We start from the raw sequence: 22442 nt of genomic DNA on the forward strand, positions 1-22442 counted from the left end.
TAAGTGGGAGAACTTGCACAATTGGTGGCTGACTAAATACTTTTTTTCCCCACTGTAGTTTAATATAGGGTATACTATAGTATAGTATATGGTTTAATATAGTATACTAAAGGGTTTAATATAGTATACTATAGGGTCTACTATAGGGTTTAATATACTATACTATACTATAGGGTTTAATATATTATGCTATAGGGTCTACTATAGGGTTGAATATGGTATACTTTAGGGTGTACTATAGAGCTTAATATAGTATATTATAGGGTGTACTATAGGGTTTAATATAGTATACTATAGGGTGTCCTGTAGGGTTTAATATAGTATACTATAGGATTTAATATAGTATACTATAGGGTGTACTATAGGGTTTAATATAGTATACTATAGGGTGTACTGTAGGGTTTAATATAGTATACTATATGGTTTAATATAGTATACTATAGGGTCTACTATAGGGTTTAATATAGTATACTATAGGGTTTAATATAGTATACTATAGGGTCTACTATAGGGTTTAATATAGTATACTACAGGGTTTAATATAGTATACTATAGGGTCTACTATAGGGTTTAATATAGTATACTATAGAGTCTACTATAGGGTTTAATATTGTATACTATAGGGTGTACTATAGAGCTTAATATAGTATAGTATAGGGTTTAATATAGTATACTATAGGGTCTACTATAGGGTTTAATATAGTATAGTATAGGGTCTACTATAGGGTTTAATATAGTATACTATAGGGTTTAATATAGTATACTATAGGGTTTAATATAGTATACTATAGGGTTTAAAATAATATACTACATGTGTCGCAGGCTCATGTCATGAGACTGAGCTGTTGCTAAAAGCTTTGCTTTGTTCATCTGAAAGGGAACAAGACAATACCAAACCGTGATTAAGCAGTTTTTTTTCTTTTTTTGCTCATTGTGTGTGTTTTAGCACGAGGAAACTGTTGCCCATAATGTTGTAGAGTGTCATGGGTCATGGCACAACAAACTAGGGAATCATTTCTGTACCTTCATTAATATACAAAACTATACACCCCCATGTTGTTCACGTCGGACCCTATTCAGACTTGAGAACTTAACATCAACATAAGTCCCTAAATATTGCCTAATGTCCATGGTAAGTCTACACATCAAGTCTGAATCGGCCATTCATACACAGATTTTTTGTAAAATGCAATATAATTTATCATGCAAATGATTTTGGGTTAAACCATCCCTTTTTAAACAAAAGTATATGCTGGGCTTTATTTCACGGAGTACGCTCCATGTATTAAATAACTATAAATAACACAATATAATCAACTTTATTTAATGAGGCCTAACAATAAATGTACACAGTGATTTAAACATCCCATCCATACACCAGACTAGAATAGACCTACAAATAGTCTGTCTAAGATAACATCCTATTCCCTATATAATGTCGGGTGACATTTCAGATGCAGCTATCCTCTCTAACAGATAGAAGCCAAACAAATGATGTCAGGAACTCCAAATGTCATTACGTCACTCTTGTGGATTGCTGACGCAATGATGCATAAATTACTTGTTATGCAGACCAGCAGTTGTTTGTTTTAAACGTATTAACATCTACATGATTACTTAAAATGAGACCCCAGAAGTGAAGATTGACATTGTGATGCGCCATGACATGTTTTATTTTGACAGTTGAGGTGTTGTCGTGGAGTGGGCGTAGCAACAGTACACTCTTAGAAGAAGAAAAAAAGGTGCAATCTAGAACCTTAAAGGGTTCTTCGGCTTTCTCCATAGGATAACCCTTTTTGGTTCCTGGTAGAACCTCTTTGGTTCCAGGTAGAACCCTTTTGGGTTCCATGTAGAACCCTTTCTACAGAGGGTTCTACCTCGAACCCAAAAGGGTTATCCTATGGGGACAGCCGAAGAACCCTTTTGGAATGATGATTTCTGCATGTGTCACAGTTGTAACCAAGGTCTTAAAATGAGTGACGTCATCCTCGCTTCGTCCATGGCGATATACGCTGTCGCTCCTGGCAACGGCTCACGGTTCTGAGCACGGTCATAAGCGACGGTCCAGGGCAGAAAGGTGCAGCTCGGAGAGGGGCCACGGAGAATAGAGGATCATAGAAAAGAGAATCCCTCATGACATCACAGACTGTACTGGGGCAGGGAGAGGAGACGCAGACCTTTACATGACCAAACAACACCCTTTACATGTGACTATATTCATGATAACACAACTTATTGCACCTTAATGCTTAATCGTGCACCCATGTTTTACCTGCAGCACTGCTCCAGAGGTGTCAGGATAGAGGGTTCATCTTTAGAGTGGCCTCCAAACCTGTAGTCTGCACACAGACAGTGTCAATGTTACAATCAACTAACGTTAGTTAGCTACTATTTGAGGGCTAACTGTTCTCAAATATTTGTGCAGTGTAAAAATAAAATGTTGGTAATTGGTGTAATCTGACTACTGCAGCAGCCTCCTGCTTGTCCATGTGCTAGCTAACAGCAAGATATCCAGACAAGGAAAAACGTGAAAGCATCCAGGCAGCAGAGATGAGCTTGTCATTAGATAGCTAACGTTAACTATATTGTAGCTATAAAGCATTATGTTTACTGTTATTTTGAAATAACATCTTTATTTTATTGTATACAAGTTATATACATAGAAGGGGGTTAACTATAAATCCAGTATATTTGGCTGTAGCTTAGTTTAGAAGAAAGACTTATGTTTATTTTTGACCGTAGAAGAATTACTTATGAATTACATTAAAGTCATTTAGCAGACGCTTATCCAGAGCGACTTACAGTTAGTGAATACAATTTTTTTTTTATGTTTGTGTTTTTATACTGGCCCTCCATGGGAATCGAACCCACAACCTTGGCGTTGCAAACGCCATGCTCTATCAACTGAACTACATCCCTGCCGGATCCTCCCCTACCCTGGACGACGCTGGGCCAAGCGCGCGAGTCTCCCGGTCGCGGCCGCTGCGACAGAGCCTGGATGAATAAACTGATGCACCCGTTGTAAAGACTTGTATAAATAGCTATTTGTCCTATCTGTGCTGGTAGTGTACATCAGCTGCCATTATAGCAGCAGCGAAAAACCGGAACCAGTAATTCCCAGACACCACCTCAGGAGAGATAGGCCTGTTGAGATACTCCCTCTTTGCGCATTTGTTCCTTGTTCTTCTTCTTCTTCTTCTTCTTCTTCTTCGTCTTCGTCTTCTTCAATGAGGTTTAACGGCGGTTGGCATCCAATTTGTTGCATTACCGCCACCTACTAGACTGGAGTACAACTCCCTTATATTTTGCTTGAAAATTAAATTTAAATAAAGAAATACCCTACCATCTAACACTACACTCACAAATTCAAAAATATTATTAATAACTAACACCACCCTTCTCCACTATTTAAATATATTCATTCCTACCTCATGCCCTCAACCTGAAATGATGGGACATCACCACTTAACACTCCCTGTAACTCTTCTGATGTCAAGTCTTGCACACCCAAATACCTCTCTGCAGCTGCCACCACAACCTCAATTTTCTTCGACTTACGTTCCATCCCTGCAGTACAATCAATAACCATTGCTATAAACGCTAAAAATCCAATCTTACTGAAACATATATCACTTGTTGACCTATCCCTCTGTACTGGTACAGATCTACTACTCTCACCACTCCGCCCCCTTGACCCATCTTCCTCTACTTTCTTCACTGCCTCAGCATATGACAAGTTCTTCACTACTCTTACCCTGGAAACCTCAACCTGCTTCTCTCGCACAGGACATTTCTGATCCCCAACCCCTTGGCCACCCCTACAATTAGCACATACCACTACTTTCCCCAATGCTCCACATTCCTTTGTCTCATGCCCTTCGGCACACTTCTCACATCTTGGAAAGTCCCTCCTGCATACTGCTGCCACATGCCTATAAGTTTGACACCTGTAACATCGTAATGTATTCTGCACATAAACTCGTACAGGATTACTTATATATCCTAACTTCACTTTGTTAGACTCAACTGCAAAACTCAAAAGAACAGACAATGACTCTTCTGTTTCCCCACTCTCGCCACCCTGTTTGTGTCGCACCAAACGACAAGCATCAGAAACACCGGGAATCTTCCCCTTCAGTTGGTCCACTTTTACATTTACTGCTACTCCAATAATCACTCCTTTCAATGGCGCCCTTTTCTTGAGAGCGAAACAATTCACAATTCTTTCCCCCATTTGTTTAACTCTGAGCGCCTTCTCCCTCTGCCCAACAGAAACACAAACAATTATCACTAGACCACTTCAGGTTACCCTCATCGATTCCACTGTACCCAACTCTTTATTCACCCATCTTGAAACCACAAATGGATCAGCCAAAAGGCAAGGGTCCACTTTTTCCAAAAACTTCACTCCTACTGTCAACTTTATCCTGACCCTCTGGGCAAGCCTCGGCCTCTGAGTACTTCACCACACCTACCACCTCCAATACTTCACCCTCATTCACTTCCATTTCTCCTCTTGTCTTCAGCTCACTTTGCTTACATTTCCTACCATTCTTCTTTAACAAACCTTCTCCCTTTTTCACGCCATTTTTTACCGACTCAAGCTCACAATCCTCCTCCCTTTCTCTTGTAGACCTCTGCCTCTCTTTTTCCTTCCATTCCTCCTCCGTCATCCAAGTATACGTCTCCTTATCCCACAGCTGTCTGTGAGACGCCATGTTTCTTCATCCAGCAAAAACAGAAAATACAGCTCCAGACGCCGTGCCGTCCACCTTCCAACTTCCCCAACCCAGCGCAGTACTGCCGCGCATGTGTTCCAAGTGGATGTCAGGTAAAAGTAGACCATAGCAGACAACAGGATTCATAGTGAAAGGGGTGTTGTTGAACGTTTTCTTGACTTAACTCAACTTTTATAGATCACATAAAATGTTATCCAGGAACTTTCTGAAGTAAGATTAGGCTACATGGGATGTGAGACGTTTATTTGTCCTAACTTAATTCAGTTTTGATTATTTAATTAGATGTTTGACTGCTCAGGTATAGGGGCTCATCAGTTGCAGCCTTGAGAATTTAATTTTCTCTCTGCAACTCCCTAGTCATTATCTGAACACTACAACAAAGTAGTCTAACGCCATTTACACAGATGGACAGGATGTACTGGGACAACATTTGTAGTGCAGGAATGTGGCTGTATATATGGCGGAGCTGATGGCCATACTGTTGGCCTTGCAGTGGGTGGAGGAAGTCAAGCCAGACAGAGTAGTTATTTGCTCTGATTCTTGTGCAGTGTTGACAAGTCTGCAGTCCTTTAGCTCACGTAGCAGGCAAAAGCTGCTTTATGAGGTACTACAAACCCATGGCAGGATTAGACAGATTGGTAGACAGATAAGATTTACTTGGGTTCCAGCCCATGTGGGGGTTGAGGGGAACGAGACAGTAGATGAACAGGCTGAACAAGCACTTAGTAGTGGGGATGTTGATGTTGTAGTTTCAATGAGCAAAGCAGAGGCAAAAAGCCTGATATGGACAGGGATGGTGCAGAGATATCAGGAGCAGTGGAATAGAGATACTAAGGGCAGGCATTTATTTCAAGTACAGAGGAAAGCGGGGGGGCAGGAAGGGACAGAAGAGAGGAGGCTATTTTTACTAGATTAAGGGTGGGACACAGCTAGTTGAATAAGACTTTAAATATGACAGTAAAGCATCCAACAGGAAAGTGTGATTATTGCCAGGGAACAGAGACTGTAGAGCATGTATTACTACAGTGTGGGCAGTATCAGAGGGACAGAGAGAGGCTGAGATCTAGTATGAGGGAGAAGGGGATACAGGACATTAGTTTAACGAGTATATTGAGTAGAACTTTATTAAATATAGTCTCAAATATTTTGATATCTTTTTTAAGCAAAACGGAGCTGGCACGTAGAATATAGTTTTTTCCTGTCTTAGGCCCACACTCCAGTACAGTAGGTGGCGATAACGTTGAATGCCAACCGCCGATAAACCCCACTGAAGAAGAAGAAAGTAGTCTAACTGTACTGTAGCCTACAACAATTCATGTCTTACAAAGAAACAATAGCTTCCACAATGGATCGGGTAAGTCTGGTTGTAATAGTATAGACCTGCTGTGTTGTATGCACACAAAAATGTATGCGCATGTTGATAGTTTTATAAGTTTTAAAATGTCTAGGCCTAGTTTTCATCGTCATTGATCGTCCACATTCCTGTGTTAGGTTTAAACGGCTGGACAGAATAAAAATGGACGGTAAAACTTGTTGGGATTTTTTTTCCTTCAGCAAAGTAGCCTACTACTATATAATGTTTAGGAATCTGTGACTATTACCTAATTCTCTCTCCTTTCTCCCTAAGTGTTCACATTCCTTCACTGATTTAGAACATATTATCCATTATTTGACCAGATACCCAAGTGGCCGCTCTAACAAAGAAAATAAATGTCTTCAAAAATGGAAGGCAATCGGGAAGAGGCAAGATTAGGTGGGACCATTATAGCCAATGTGAGGGCATATATACTTACTACAGCCACAAAGTCAAATATCTATATCGTATTTTTATTTATTTAGGCTAAGGCGTAAGGTTAGAAGTGTGGTTTAGGTTAGAGTTAAAATCACTTTTTAATAAGATCAATTATATAAATGGGCGTGATTTATGACTTTGTTTGTGGTAGGGACAACCAGACACTACCCAGCTAAAGTGCCGGGATGTCACGTGTCCTACTTTTACCAATACACTCCTAGCAATTTAATAGTTACGAAATTTATGTTCCATCAAATAAACCAGAAGCCAGATTTTGGGCCCAATTATCCCTCTCGCTTCGCCTCTTCCTCACTGTTTGAACGGAAATTACTGGTATAAGAATTATGGTGGAAACTAGAATTATGGTGGAAACTAGCCCATGCCTCCACCAATCCAATGGTCTTAGATTTGTGGGTTGTAGTGAACGATTGAACATTTCAGTATAAAGGAGATATTCGAGGGATGCACCCAAATCAGAGGTTTAGACTGAATTAATGAAATATTTGGTTTAATGTTAATCTATGTACAATACTTATTGCGGCCAACAGGACAAAGCTAGCCCGTCCCCCTCCACCCTCCAGGAGTCCCCAGGTCGACCGCCTCCTGGTACTTTACAGCAGGGTCTGGTCGACGGCAGGAAAAACCCAGGGCAGAGTGGAACTGAGAGAGGAGAAGAGGAACATGGAGATTTGATTTCATTAAGTAAGAAGCATGGTGTGTGGATCAGACTGCAGTCTGCTTCTGTAACAATTAATTGACTAATTATATGCTGATGAAAAGATCTTGTCATTCCACTCAAATTTGAGAAGTATAACTTGGTCCCAGAAACGTTTGATTTCACCAAATTGTAACGTTCTGTCATAAAGAGCAGGTGTTCAACTTAATAAAAAACATGTTTTCCCATTTCAAGAGGTTAAATAAAAAAGAAATAATATAGTAAGTGCCTATGTTGATCGTAACAGGGGACTACTGAAAACAACAAAACCCCTAGTTTACATTGGTCAAATAGTCCTTTAAATCAGCCTCAAATTCGCATATGACAGGGATAATGGAAGCTAGGTTTATGCAACAGGGAGTGGCAATTAAATGCAATTTTTACAAAAAAATATACTTGTTAAAATATTTCTACCATGTCAATTTATGGGTAAAAGGGTTCACTTGCTCAGTTTTCCACCACAAAACACCAGAGAATTGACAAAAGACTACAACCAGCTCACCTGCATTTACTCTATGATTTGACTATTAGATATTCAATGTTTCTTTTGCAAAAATTGAATAGTTTCACCATATTAAAACTAGAGTTCAGTTCATGTAACAGGGTTGAACTTAAAATGAGGGATAGATGTAAATTAATCACTAATCACATGAAATACATGATCTTCAGAAATGTTTGTCAAAGTAACCAAATAACTAGGGCTTTACATGCACACTAATAATTTCCTATTAAACTGATTATGGCAGTAGGCCAAGTATGGCATTAGTCATGTAAACACCTTACTCTGCTAATCTTAATTGGTGTGAGGTCATAACCGAAGTAAGCATATGCCTTTAAAAACACCTGGTTTTCTGAGCAATCTTTAGAATTATTAGGACATGTCAACACTTTAATCAGAGTTATAGCGGTGTATTTAATCTGTACATGTGCTAGCACAAGCGGCGCAAGCTAACTTCTTTTGATCGGGTGCAGTGAGTTCAGAAAAACTGAAAGTATGCAGCTTAGAAATAGTTTTCACATACAAACTTTATTTGTCCAAACTCAGAATTAAATATGCTTCCAAAAAATGACATGGCCTCTGTGGTAAAACGTTTATTTAGATTGGCAATTTTTTTTTGCATTAATCAAAGTCCCATCACGTAGCCTGATTTCAGATGTGTCCATGTAAACAGGATTATTAGAGAAATTATTCAAAGCATGTCAGCGTTTAAATCAAACTCCTATACTAATTGACTATCCACAATAATCATATTATTCTGTGCATGTAACCGTACTCAATGATGTTAAAACTTGGAGAAATTATTGTATTAGGTGGGTTAAAATCTTTCTAGAAGTTACACAGGGTTGTCGGAGGGACTTGTCAAAATGCAGAATTTTGTCACTTTAGCAAGTCTTTATTCATATAAAAATCTGATTAATCTAATTGTCCATGTGTTCTGTTTTAATGGGCACTTTATTTAATATAACAGAGATTCAAAATGTTATATTGGTGCACAATTTCTACTGAACAAATATAAAAGGGACGTAAAAGGCATTCATTTCGTGGAACGACCCATCTATTTATGGGCCCATGTTTGCAAAATCTAACAATTCAATGTCTTTGATTCACAGGGGACAGCCCTAATCGTTGCTCTCTCAGTGGGAGGGGCTTATCATCTGGGGAGCCTCAACAACAACATGATGCTGACAAGACAGAGAAAAGTCTATCCGGATCAGAACACCTCAAGAAACACCAGCAGAGAGGTGTAGGGAAGAAACTTCATCATTGCTGCTCTGACTGTGGGAAGGGTTTTGCTAAACAGAGGGAATTGATAATTCACCAGTGGATTCACACCGGAGAGAAACCGTATCACTGCTCTCAGTGTGGAAATAGTTTCACTGCATCTAAAACCTTAAAATGTCATCAGAAAATTCATACAGGGGAGAGGCCTTACCCCAGCTTTGATTGTGGGAAATGCTTCTATCAATCAGGAACCCTGACTAAACACAAACGGAAACACAAGGGAGAGAAGCCTTATAGCTGTGATCAGTGTGGAAAGAGCTTCAATCGATCAGGAACCCTGACTACACACCAACGCATTCACATAGGAGAGAAGCCGTATAGTTGTGATCAGTGTGGGAAGAGCTTTGCTATATCCGGAACCCTGACTAGACACCAGCGGATACACACAGGAGAGAAGCCGTATAGTTGTGATCAGTGTGGGAAGAGTTTTGCTCACAATTTCACCCTGACTACACACCAACGCATACACACAGGAGAGAAGCCTTATAGCTGTGATCAGTGTGGGAAGAGTTTTGCTCTAGATTCCACCCTGACTACACACCAACGCATACACACAGGAGAGAAGCCTTATAGCTGTGATCAGTGTGGAAAGAGCTTCAATCGATCAGGAACCCTGACTACACACCAACGCATTCACACAGGAGTGAAGCCTTATAGTTGTGATCAGTGTGGGAAGAGCTTTGCTCTATCCGGAACCCTGACTCGACACCAGCGCATACACACAGGAGAGAAGCAATATAGTTGTGATCAGTGTGGAAAGCGCTTCAATCAATCAGGAAAACTGACTGAACACCATCACATTCACACAGGAGTGAAGCCTTATAGTTGTGTTCAGTGTGGGAAGAGCTTTGCTCTATCCGGAACCCTGACTAGACACCAGCGCATACACACAGGAGAGAAGCCATATAGTTGTGATCAGTGTGGAAAGCGCTTTGCTCTATCCGGAAACCTGACTTTACACCAGCGCATACTCACAGGAGAGAAGCCATATAGTTGTGATCAGTGTGGAAAGAGCTTTGCTCTATCCGGAAACCTGACTTCACACCAGCGCATACACACAGGAATGAAGCCTTATAGTTGTGATCAGTGTGGGAAGAGTTTTGCTCAAGATTCCAACCTGACTATTCACCAGCTCATACACACAGGAGAGAAGCCTTATAGCTGTGATCAGTGTGGGAAGAGCTTCAATCAATCAGGAACCCTGACTAAACACCAACGGATACACACAGGAGAGAAGAATTATAGTTGTGATCAGTGTGGGAAGAGTTTTGCTCAAGATTCCATCCTGACTATTCACCAGCTCATAGCACACAGGAGAGAAGCCTTATAGCTGTGATCAGTGTGGGAAGAGCTTCTATCGATCAGGAACCCTGACTAAACACCAACGGATACACACAGGAGAGAGCCTTATAGTTGTGATCCGTGTGGGAAGAGTTTTGCTCAAGATTCCACCCTGACTGCACACCAGCGAATTCACACAGGAGAGAAGCCTTATAGCTGTGATCAGTGTGGGAAGAGCTTAAATCGATGGAACGAACCCTGACTAAACACCAACGCATACACACAGGAGAGAAGCCTTATAGCTGTGATCAGTGTGGGGAAGAGTTTTGCTCTAGATTCCACCCTGACTACACACCAACGCATACACACAGGAGAGAAGCCTTATAGCTGTGATCAGTGTGGAAAGAGCTTCAATCGATCAGGAACCCTGACTACACACCAACGCATTCACACAGGAGTGAAGCCTTATAGTTGTGATCAGTGTGGGAAGAGCTTTGCTCTATCCGGAACCCTGACTCGACACCAGCGCATACACACAGGAGAGAAGCAATATAGTTGTGATCAGTGTGGAAAGCGCTTCAATCAATCAGGAAAACTGACTGAACACCATCACATTCACACAGGAGTGAAGCCTTATAGTTGTGATCAGTGTGGGAAGAGCTTTGCTCTATCCGGAAACCTGACTAGACACCAGCGCATACACACAGGAGAGAAGCCATATAGTTGTGATCAGTGTGGAAAGCGCTTTGCTCTATCCGGAAACCTGACTTTACACCAGCGCATACACACAGGAGAGAAGCCATATAGTTGTGATCAGTGTGGAAAGAGTTTTGCTCAAGATTCCAACCTGACTATTCACCAGCTCATACACACAGGAGAGAAGCCTTATAGCTGTGATCAGTGTGGAAAGAGCTTTGCTCTATCCGGAAACCTGACTTCACACCAGCTCATACACACAGGAGAGAAGCCATATAGTTGTGATCAGTGTGGAAAGAGCTTTGCTCTATCCGGAAACCTGACTTCACACCAGCTCATACACACAGGAGAGAAGCCTTATAGCTGTGATCAGTGTGGGAAGAGCTTCAATCAATCAGGAACCCTGACTAAACACCAACGGATACACACAGGAGAGAAGAATTATAGTTGTGATCAGGTGTGGGAAGAGTTTTGCTCAAGATTCCACCCTGACTATTCACCAGCTCATACACACAGGAGAGAAGCCTTATAGCTGTGATCAGTGTGGGAAGAGCTTCATCGATCAGGAACCCTGACTAAACACCAACGGATACACACAGGAGAGATGCCTTATAGTTGTGATCCGTGTGGGAAGAGTTTTGCTCAAGATTCCACCCTGACTGCACACCAACGCATACACACAGGAGAGAAGCCTTATAGCTGTGATCAGTGTGGAAAGAGCTTCAATCAATCAGGAACCCTGACTAGACACCAACGCATACACACAGGAGAGAAGCCTTATGGCTGTGATCAGTGTGGAAAGAGCTTCAATCAATCAGGAAAACTGACTGAACACCATCACATTCACACAGGAGTGAAGCCTTATAGTTGTGATCAGTGTGGGAAGAGCTTTGCTCTATCCGGAAACCTGACTAGACACCAGCGCATACACACAGGAGAGAAGCCATATAGTTGTGATCAGTGTGGAAAGAGCTTTGCTCTATCCGGAAACCTGACTTCACACCAGCGCATACACACAGGAATGAAGCCTTATAGTTGTGATCAGTGTGGGAAGAGTTTTGCTCAAGATTCCAACCTGACTATTCACCAGCTCATACACACAGGAGAGAAGCCTTATAGCTGTGATCAGTGTGGGAAGAGCTTCAATCAATCAGGAACCCTGACTAAACACCAACGGATACACACAGGAGAGAAGAATTACAGTTGTGATCAGTGTGGGAAGAGTTTTGCTCAAGATTCCACCCTGACTATTCACCAGCTCATACACACAGGAGAGAAGCCTTATAGCTGTGATCAGTGTGGGAAGAGCTTCTATCGATCAGGAACCCTGACTAAACACCAACGGATACACACAGGAGAGAAGCCTTATAGTTGTGATCCGTGTGGGAAGAGTTTTGCTCAAGATTCCACCCTGACTGCACACCAACGCATACACACAGGAGAGAAGCCTTATAGCTGTGATCAGTGTGGAAAGAGCTTCAATCAATCAGGAACCCTGACTAGACACCAACGCATACACACAGGAGAGAAGCCTTATGGCTGTGATCAGTGTGGAAAGAGCTTCAATCGATCAGGAACTCTGACTAAACACCAACGCATTCACACAGGAGACAAGCCTTATAGATGTGATCAGTGTGGGAAGAGTTTCAATCATTCATTATCCCTGACTAGACACCATCGCATACACACAGGAGAGAAGCCTTATAGCTGTGATCAGTGTGGGAAGAGCTTCAATCATTCAGGATCCCTGACTACACACCAACGCATACACACAGGAGAGAAGCCTTATAACTGTGATCAGTGTGGCAAGAGCTTCAATCATTCAGGAAACCTAATTACACACCAGCGAATACACACAGGAGAGAAGCCTTATAGCTGTGATTAGTGTGGGAAGAGCTATCATTCAGGAGCCCTGATTACACACCAGCGAATTCACACAGGAGAGAAGCCTTATAGCTGTGATCAGTGTGGAAAGATCTTCAATCGATCAGGAACCCTGACTAAACACCAGCGCATAGACACAGGAGAGAAGACATAGAGCTGTGATCAGTGTGGGAAGAGCTTTGCTCAAGATTCCAATCTGACTTATCACCAGCGCATACACACAGGAGAGAAGCCTTATAGCTGTGATCAGTGTGGGAAGAGCTTTGCTCTATCCGGACACCTGACTACACACCAACGCATTCACACAGGAGAGAAGCCTTATAGCTGTGATCAGTGTGGGAAGAGCTTTGCTCTATCCGGACACCTGACTACACACCAGCGAATACACACAGGAGAGAAGCCTTATAGCTGTGATCAGTGTGGGAAGAGCTTTAATCAATCAGGAGCCCTGACTACACACCAACGCATACACACAGGAGAGAAGCCTTATAGCTGTGATTAGTGTGGGAAGAGCTATCATTCAGGAGCCCTGATTACACACCAGCGAATACACACAGGAGAGAAGCCTTATAGCTGTGATCAGTGTGGAAAGAGCTTCAATCGATCAGGAACCCTGACTAAACACCAACGCATTCACACAGGAGAGAAGCCTTATAGCTGTGATCAGTGTGGGAAGATCTTTGCTCTATCCGGACACCTGACTACACACCACTGAATACACCCAGGAGAGAAGCCTTATAGCTGTGATCAGTGTGGAAAGAGCTTCAATCGATCAGGAACCCTGACTAAACACCAACGCATACACACAGGAGAGAAGCCATATATCTGTGATCATTGTGGGAAGAGCTTCATGGCGTCAGGAAATCTGACTACAAACCAACGCATACAAACAGGAGAGGAGCCTTATTGCTGTGATCAGTGTGGATAGATTTCACCCTGACTATACACCAGCTCACACACACTGGAGAGAAACCTTATTCCTGTCTATGTGGAAAGAGCTTTGCTCATTCAGGGTCACTGAAAAAACACCAGAAAGGTATGTATTCAATAGATCAATACATTAAATCCATTATCTGCTCAACAACGTCTACTTATCACATTAATTTGATGTTTTTAAATCTATAAAAAGAACCCATTTTTTATAAGGACCATAGGCCTCTTGTGTAATTAGTTTGGTCCTGAAAGATGTTCACATATTTATTGTAAAACCCTTCACCAGGTTTTAGTGTAGCTGATGGGACATACGGAAGTACAGAAGCCATAGGACTATTAGTGTGGTCAAATTATGTTGTTGCGTTTATTTTAAATTGGGATATCTTTCAGCTTTCCTTATTGTATATTAAGTGTTCTCCAAAAACATGTTCACACATTTTTATTTTGAATCGTGTTGGTTGTTAGGAAGAGGTGTCATGGGGACAGGAAGCCATCTCTGCCCATCAGTACTTATAGGTCATGTCAACCACAGACCTCACACACTTCTGTTTTCTCACAGCCAGTAAGGTCTCCTACCAAACTTCTCTCTCTTCACTCTGGAAATACACTTGATAATATCTTATACCTTACTATTCTACTTTTTATTGGGGATTTGTTACGCGGAACGAATGCTTGCATGTAAATGTAATTGTAAAACATACATCTGCAATGTGGTTTCATGTTTTCTTGTTTTGCATTGCTGATTGCATATTCATTTTTTTTTTATATGTATTTTTTAAATGTTTAGTTGTATTATGTAGAAGAGACCAGGATATGTTGTTGCCCTGTGTCCCAACACTCAATGTTATAGTCATGGTCCTGAGAATAAAACAGGTTTAAAACAATCAACAGAGAAACACGTGTCTTACAGTGCTACACATCTGTTATAATAAGTACTTTGTCCTGCTTAATTGAAGTATCAGGTGTAGTTTTTCACCAGTTATAAAGTTTGTTGTCTATCTTTATGTTTCTAAGGCTGAAGGGAGGGAGATACAACAATAGCCTTGAGAACATCTGGACTAATATAGAACTCTGTTCCAAGTTGCTGTCAGGTAAAAGTAGACGATAGCAGACAAAAGGATTCTTAGTGAAAGGGGTGTTGTTGAAAATTTTTGTTGACTTTACTCGACTTTTATAGATCAGGTAAAATCTTATCCAGGAACTTTCTGAAGTAAGATTAGCCTACATGAGATGTGAGACGTTACGTTATCATAACTTAATTGAGTTTTGATATTTAAATAGATGTTTGATTGCTCTGGTCTAGGGGTGTATCAGTTGCAGCCTTGAGACTGGAATTCTCTCCTGGGGGAATTCTCTCCCGGCAACCCCCTAATCCTTATCTGAACGCTGTGAAAACAAAGTAAACGTACTGTAGCCTACACATTTCTTGTCTTAGTAAGAAACAATAGCTTCCATGATGGACCCGGTAAGTCTGGATTCCTTTTAACAGTATAGGTCTGCTGTGCTGTATAAAATGTCTAGGCCTAGTTTTCATCATTTTTGCTCCTCCACATTCCTGTGTTTGGTTTAAATCGCTGGACCAAAAACATCTGACGGTAAAACTGGTTTGGATTTTATAATCAGGAATCTGTGATATTACTTAATTACCTCTCCTTCCTCCCAAATTGTGCACTTGTTCACATCCACTGATTTGAAAGTCAGATTATCCATCATATGACTAGATACTCAAGTGGCCACCCTAACAATGAAAATAGATCTTATTCTGTGGGGTTTATTGGCGGTTGGCATCCAACGTTATGGTGCATGAGGCCACCTACTGTACTGGAGTTTTGGCCAGCAACAGAGATCGAGGAACTAAATCCTATCAGCCTGCCCCGTTTCTCTTAAAAAATATTATTATTTGCGACTGTATCTAACGATGTTCTACTCAGTATGCTTATTAAACTCAATTCCTCCTCACACACTGGAGAGAAACCTTACTCCTGTCTTTGTGGAAAGAGCTTTGCTCATTCAGGGTCACTGAAAAAAACACCAGAAAGCACAAACATGTCGTCTAAATGGCCAAATGTCATCATAGAAAATGTCATAGTGAAGCCTTTGTGTGTAGAGGAGGATGTTGATGTGGGTGGGGGTATTCAGGGCTGTACCTTAATTAATTAAATAACTCCTATTATCCATTAAATAATTGTAGAATGTAGAATAATATTTCAACAATACTAGGTGTGTATTCATGTGTTCAATTGATCAATAAAATTAATCCATTATCTGCTCAACAACATCTGCTTCTAATTTCATTTATATGTTTTTTTTTTATATATGGACCAGAGGCCTCTTCTAGAATAAGTTTGCTCTAAAAATATCTAGACATATTTATTGTAAAACCCTTTACCAGGCTTTAGTGCAGCTGATGGGACATACAGAAGTACAGAAGAATGCAGCTTTTGGGATTGTAGTTGTGGTTCTCATCCTCTGTCTCTCTGGCTTCATGTGGTTCAGGTGAGCATCTTTCTAAGACTTATCTTTCACTTTATAATTTTGATTTGTTACTAACTTGATTGTTTTTCTATGAATCATTCATTTATTTATTTATTTTTAACATGAAGAAAGCCTCCAAATCTGACACGAGGGACACAGCAGGGAATGGACAGGTGAGTTCAGGTCAAAAAGTATTTGTTTTCTTTCAGATCTTTTTATCAGTACTCGATTAATCTTGCCTGGCACAATGGAACCAATGGAATAGTCCCAAGGTATGCTTCTATTGTCTGTCGTTTCTCCTCTCCAGGGAGACTCAGTCCAGTGTATGACAATGGCCCCACTGCAGCACAGACGAGCAGGGTGATGTTCACTATGCCAATGTCCACCTCTCTTGCTCCAATAACCAGGAAGTGCCTCTGTACTCCACTGTCCAACTGTCTCAACCCCAGAAAGAGGATGAGGATGTCCATTGCGACATTGTGAAATTCAACCCCCAGTGCTGCCATCCGGTGACCAAGTCCAGCCATTACAACATCTCAAGATATTTTTTATTAGATGGTACTTGTGCTTGACAGTTAGGAATGCATAAATTAGTTGTTATGCATAAATTAGTTGTTATGCAGACCAGCAGTTGTTTGTTTTAAACGTATTAACATCTACATGATTACTTAAAATGAGACCCCAGAAGTGAAGATTGATGATGACTGTTGTGTCTCCTTTCATAACAGACCTCCAGCACAAGAAGCTGAGGAGGACCCCTCTGTGCTCTATAGCACAGTCCACAAACCCAGAACCAAGAAGACTACAACCAGACCTGAATAGAAGATGATCTTGGTTGTGTCCCAAATGGTACCTTGTTCCCTCTAGTGCACTATGTAGGGAATAGGGTTCCATTATGGATGCACACTGAACACCACAAGACCTGAACACAAGATGACTCTAATTGGGATTCAATCAATGTTGCATTATTTTAAAGGTAATAACACTTAAGCCAAGCTCCGCAGGGAAATTGTCTTTAAAAGCTGCGTTGTCGGCAGCACAGAGGAAAAAATTATTTTTATTTTTATTATTACTACTAATATAATATTTAATATAATATTAATATAGTATACTCTAGTATATAGGGTTTAATATAATATACTATAGGGTTTAATATAGTTTACTATAGGGTTTAATGTAGTATACTATAGGGTGTACTATAGGGTTTAATATAGTATACTATAGTGTCTACTATAGGGTTTAATATAGTATACTATAGGGTCTACTATAGGGTTTAATATAGTATACTATAGGGTTTAATATAGTATACTATAGGGCCTACTATAGGGTTTCTCTTGAGAGCCAGGTCTGCCTACGGTGACCTTTCTCAATAGCAATGCTATGCTCACTGAGTCTGTACATAGTCAAAGGTCAGTCACAGTGGTCAGGTATTCTCTGTTTAGGGCCAAATAGCATTCCAGTTTGCTCTGTGTTTTTGTTAATTCTTTCCAAGGTGACAAGTAATTATCTTTTTGTTTTCTCATGATTTGGTTGGGTCTAATTGTGTTGCTGTCCTGGGGCTCTGTGGGGTCTGTTTGCTTAGGGGACTTTTCTCCAGGTTCATCTCTATGTAGGTGAAGGCTTTTATGGAAGGTTTGGGAATTGTTTCCTTTTAGGTGGTTGTAGAAATTAACGGCTCTTTTCTGGATTTTGATAATTAGCGGGTATCGGCCTAATTCTGCTCTGCATGCATTATTTGGTGTTTTACATTGTACACAGAGGAGATTTTTGCAGAATTCTGCATACAGTCTCAATTTGGTGTTTGTCCCATTTTGTGAATTCTTGGTTGGTGAGCGGACCCCAGACCTCACAACCATAAAGGGCAATGGGTTCTATAACTGATTCAAGTATTTTTTGCCAGATCCTAATTGGTATGTCAAATTGCATGTTCCTTTTGATGGCATAGAAGGCCCTTCTTGCCTTGTCTCAGATCATTAACAACTTTGTGGAAGTTACCTGTGGCGCTGATGTTTAGGCCGAGGTATGTATCATTTTTTGTGTGCTGTAGGGCAACGGTGTCTAGGTGGAATTTGTATTTGTGGTCCTGGAGACTGGACCTTTTTTGGAACACCATCATTTTGGTCTTACTGAGATTAACTGTCAGGGCCCAGGTCTGGTACAATCTGTACAGAAGATCTCTCTCTCTCTCCCTCTCTCTCTTTCTCCCTCTTCCACTCAATTACATTTCAATTCAAGGGCTTTATTGGCATGGGAAACATGTGTTTACATTGCCAAATCAAGTGAACTAGATAACAAACAAAAGTGAATTAAACATTAAGAAAATGAAGAGTAAACATTAAAATGAGAAAAGTTCCAAAAGAATAAAGACATTTCAAATGTCATATAATATAGTATACTATAGGGTCTACTATAGAGCTTAATATACTATACTATAGGGTCTACTATAGGGTTTAATATACCATACTATATGGTCTACTATAGGGTTTAATATACTATACTATAGGGTCTACTATAGGGTTTAATATAGTATACTATAGGGTCTAATATAGGTTTTAATATAATATACTACAGGGTCTAATATAGGGTTTAATATAGTATACTATAGGGTTTAATATAGTGTACTATAGGGTTTACTATAGTGTACTATAGGGTTTACTATAGGGTTTAATATAGTATACTATAGGGTTTAATATAGTATACTATAGGGTTTAATATAGTATACTATAGGGTTTAATATAGTGTACTATAGGGTTTACTATAGGGTTTAATATAGTGTACTATAGGGTTTACTATAGGGTTTAATATAGTATACTATAGGGTTTAATATAGTATACTATAGGGTTTACTATAGGGTTTAATATAGTATACTATAGGGTTTAATATAGTATACTATAGGGTTTACTATAGGGTTTAATATAGTATACTATAGGGTTTAATATAGTATACTATAGGGTTTAATATAGTATAGTATAGGGTCTACTATAGGGTTTAATATAGTATACTATAGGGTTTAATATAGTATACTATAGGGTCTACTATAGGGTTTAATATAGTATACTATAGGGTTTAATATAGTGTACTATGGGGTTTACTATAGGGTTTAATATAGTATACTATAGGGTGTACTATAAGGTTTAATATAGTATACTATAGGGTGTACTATAGGGTTTAATATAGTATACTATAGGGTGTACTATAGGGTTTAATATAGTGTACTATAGGGTTTACTATAGTATACTATAGGGTTTACTATAGTATACTATAGGGTTTAATATAGTATACTATAGGGTTTAATATAGTATACTATAGGGTTTAATATAGTATACTATAGGGTTTAATATAGTATACTATAGGGTTTAATATAGTGTACTATAGGGTTTAATATAGTATACTATATGGTTTAATATAGTGTACTATAGGGTTTACTATAGGGTTTAATATAGTATACTATAGGGTGTACTATAGGGTTTAATATAGTGTACTATAGGGTTTAATATAGTGTACTATAGGGTTTACTATAGTATATGTAGGGTTTAATATAGTGTACTATAGGGTTTAATATAGTATACTATAGGGTTTAATATAGTTACTATAGGGTTTACTATAGTATACTATAGGGTTTACTATAGTATACTATAGGGTTTAATATAGTGTACTATAGGGTTTACTATAGGGTTTAATATAGTATATTATAGGGTTTAATATAGTATACTATAGGGTTTAATATAGTATACTATAGGGTTTAATATAGTGTACTATAGGGTTTAATATAGTATACTATAGGGTTTAATATAGTATACTATAGGGTTTAATATAGTGTACTATAGGGTATACTATAGGGTTTAATATAGTATACTATAGGGTTTAAACCCTCTCCTGAGTGGCGCAGTGGTCTAAGGCACTGCATCGCAGTGCTAGCTGTGCCACTAGAGATCCTGGTTCGAATCCAGGCTCTGTAGCAGCCGGCCGCGACCGGGAGACTCATGGGCGGCGCACAATTGGCCCAGCGTCGTCCAGGGTAGGGGAGGGAATGGCCGGCAGGGATGTAGCTCAGTTGATAGAGCATGGCGTTTGCATCGCCAGGGTTGTGGGTTTGATTCTCACGGGGGGCAGAAGAAAAAAAAGAAAAATAATATATATATATATATATATATATATATATATATATATATATATATATATATATATATATATGTATGTATTCACTAACTGTAAGTCGCTCTGGATAGAGCGCTGCTAAATGACGTAAATGTAAATGTAAAGGTAATATAGTGTACTATAGGGTTTACTATAGGGTTTAATATAGTGTACTATAGGGTTTACTATAGGGTTTATATAGTATACTATAGGGTTTAATATAGTATACTATAGGGTTTAATATAGTATACTATAGGGTTTACTATAGTATACTATAGGGTTTAATATAGTGTACTATAGGGTTTACTATAGGGTTTAATATAGTATACTATAGGGTTTAATATAGTGTAGTATAGGGTTAATATAGTCTACTATAGGGTTTAATATAGTATACTATAGGGAAAGTGTACTATAGGGTTTAATATAGTATACTATAGGGTTTAAAAGTCTACTATAGGGTTTAATATAGTGTACTATAGGGTTTACTATAGGGTTTAATATAGTATACTATAGGGTTTAATATAGTATACTATAGGGTTTAATATAGTATACTATAGGGTTTAATATAGTGTACTATAGGGTTTACTATAGGGTTTAATATAGTGTACTATAGGGTTTACTATAGGGTTTAATATAGTATACTATAGGGTTTAATATAGTATACTATAGGGTTTAATATAGTGTACTATAGGGTTTAATATAGTATACTATAGGGTTTAATATAGTGTACTATAGGGTTTAATATAGTATACTATAGGGTCTACTATAGGGTTTAATATAGTATACTATAGGGTCTACTATAGGGTATAATATAGTATACTATAGGGTTTACTATAGGGTTTAATATAGTATACTATAGTGTTTAATCTTGAAACCATAAATGGATCAGCCAAAAGGCAAGGGTCCACTTTTTCCAAAAACTTCACTCCTACTGTCACAGACTCATCTTTATCCTGACCCTCTGGGCAAGCCTCGGCCTCTGAGTACTTCACCACACCTACCACCTCCGATACTTCACCCTCATTCACTTCCATTTCTCCTCTTGTCTTCAGCTCACTTTGCTTACATTTCCTACCATTCTTCTTTAACAAACATTCTCCCTTTTTCACGCCATTTTTTACCGACTCAAGCTCACAATCCTCCTCCCTTTCTCTTGTAGACCCTCTGCCTCTCTTTTTCCTTCCATTCCTCCTCCGTCATCCAAGTATACGTCTCCTTATCCCACAGCTGTCTGTGAGACGCCATGTTTCTTCATCCAGCCAAAACAGAAAACACAGCTCGAGACACCGTGCCGTCCACCTTCCCCAACCCAGCGCAGTACTGCTGTGAAAGTGTTCCACACATAAAATGTTATCCAGGAACTTTCTGAAGTAAGATTAGGCTACATGAGACGTGAGACGTTTATTTGTCCTAACTTAATTACGTTTTGATATTTAAATAGATGTTTAATTGTCAGGTATAGGGGCTCATCAATTGCAGCCTTGAGAATTTAATTTTCTCTCTGCAACTCCCTAGTCATTATCTGAACACTACAACAAAGTAGTCTAACGCCATTTACACAGATGGACAAGATGTACTGGATCAACATTTGTAGTGCAGGAATGTGGGGTGGCAGTCAGGAAACGTATTACAGATCATCTGGCTGTATATACGGCGGAGCTGATGGCCATACTGTTGGCCTTGCAGTGGGTGGAGGAAGTCAAGCCAGACAGAGTAGTTATTTGCTCTGATTCTTGTGCAGTGTTAATGAGTCTGCAGTCCTTTACCTCACGTAGCAGACAAGACCTGCTTTATGAGGTGCTACAAACCCATGGGAAGATTATACAGATGGGTATAAAGATACGTTTTACTTGGGTCCCAGCCCATGTGGGGGTGGAGGGGAAGAGGCTGAACAAGCACTTAGCAGTGGGGATGTTGATGTTGTAGTTTCAATGAGCAAAGCAGAGGCAAAAAGCCTGATATGGACAGTGATGGTGCAGAGATGGCAGGAGCAGTGGAATAGAGATA

At 39.6% G+C, this 22442-nt stretch overlaps 2 pseudogenes; both read left to right on the top strand.

Annotated features, from left to right (window-relative positions):
- The first annotated feature begins 6012 nt into the window (after nucleotides 1–6012).
- On the top strand, nucleotides 6013–10539 carry LOC121576316 (annotated as a pseudogene).
- Nucleotides 10540–10572: 33 nt separating this feature from the next.
- LOC123484681 lies at nucleotides 10573–14707 on the top strand (annotated as a pseudogene).
- The last annotated feature ends 7735 nt before the right edge of the window (nucleotides 14708–22442 follow it).

Source organism: Coregonus clupeaformis, unplaced genomic scaffold (genome assembly GCF_020615455.1).
Source record: "Coregonus clupeaformis isolate EN_2021a unplaced genomic scaffold, ASM2061545v1 scaf0403, whole genome shotgun sequence".
Classification (NCBI taxonomy): domain Eukaryota; kingdom Metazoa; phylum Chordata; class Actinopteri; order Salmoniformes; family Salmonidae; genus Coregonus; species Coregonus clupeaformis.